The 1,186-nt window shown below is 35.6% G+C and overlaps 1 protein-coding gene across 2 annotated transcripts in view; it reads left to right on the forward strand.

The window, feature by feature from the left end:
• The window catches only part of LOC106868129 (contactin), a 76,701-nt gene that overhangs the window by 11,581 nt on the left and 63,934 nt on the right, over positions 1-1,186 (forward strand). The window lies entirely within an intron of this gene.

Below are 1,186 nucleotides of genomic sequence, written 5' to 3' on the forward strand. Positions count from 1 at the left end.
GATGATGGAAATCTTGATACGGAAATACACCTGCGAATTCAAAGGGCAGCAAAAGCATTTGGTGGCTTGGAGTCACGCGTCTGGCGCCAGCGACATATAAATAACAATACAAAGCTGGCTCTTTACAAATCATTTGTCTTAACATCCCTATTGTATTCCTGTGAAACTTGGACCTGTTATGAAAGGCATTTTAACATGCATACATACATACATACATACATAAATTTTTATGCAAAGAATATGCATGAGATAAAAAAAAGAGCCTTGACCTACTTACAGCATTCCCAAAGGATGTTAGGTTGGAATTTAGTCAGGGTAAATGAAGGAGTCTTGGATTTAGGTTAGAAACCGGTTCTTTCGCTATTGGCAAAAAATCATGAAATAAACTGAATAATGACATACATACATGTAAACATACATACATGCTTTCATACATATTAACACGCACGCTTACATACATCAATGCAATCATTTCCTCACGCTTATACCTTATCGTAGACTCATTTCGTAATCTAACTTTAAACAATAACATGTGACTTTCATGCATTTCATAAAAAAAAAACAATAATAACCTATGATGAAATCCTAGAAAGGAAGTGAATACGTGTGTATGTGAATGTACATACGAAAAAGACTATATTGAATAGTATGTGAGTGTATGTGTTCGTGTGTGTGCGCGCGCTCGTGTTTCTGTTAGAGAATACATTTATGTAAATAGACAAGAGTGGAGAGGCGGAGAGCGTAGAAAGACAGACAGTGCGATGTTTCAACAAGTTTAACAGAAGATTAATACATGCTGTTGAAAGGTATCTATTTCCTCTAGAAATGTCCCCAACAACAAGAGAATTGTAGGACGTGTTGCTGGTTAGTCAACTGAACAAACCATTACAATTGTCAACTTAGAATTGCTTTGTGGCAGCACATACAGACCTTTAACATCATACAACCACTGTGAATTGTCTTTTCAATTTCTATTTGTTGGTATATCAATCTTCACATTATAGTAACCAGTGGATACCTGTGGAATAAACGTTCAGCTTTACATGTAATAGTTAAAGACAAAACGGTATTTTAAAGGATTGATTTAATAAAACATACGTTTCTTTTTTACATTTCTGTCTTTCAATTTCTTTCTCTTTCCCCTACCCTCTCTTTCTCCCCTCTCTCTCTCTCTCTCTCTCTCTCT

Source organism: Octopus bimaculoides, chromosome 4 (genome assembly GCF_001194135.2).
Source record: "Octopus bimaculoides isolate UCB-OBI-ISO-001 chromosome 4, ASM119413v2, whole genome shotgun sequence".
NCBI lineage: Eukaryota > Metazoa > Mollusca > Cephalopoda > Octopoda > Octopodidae > Octopus > Octopus bimaculoides.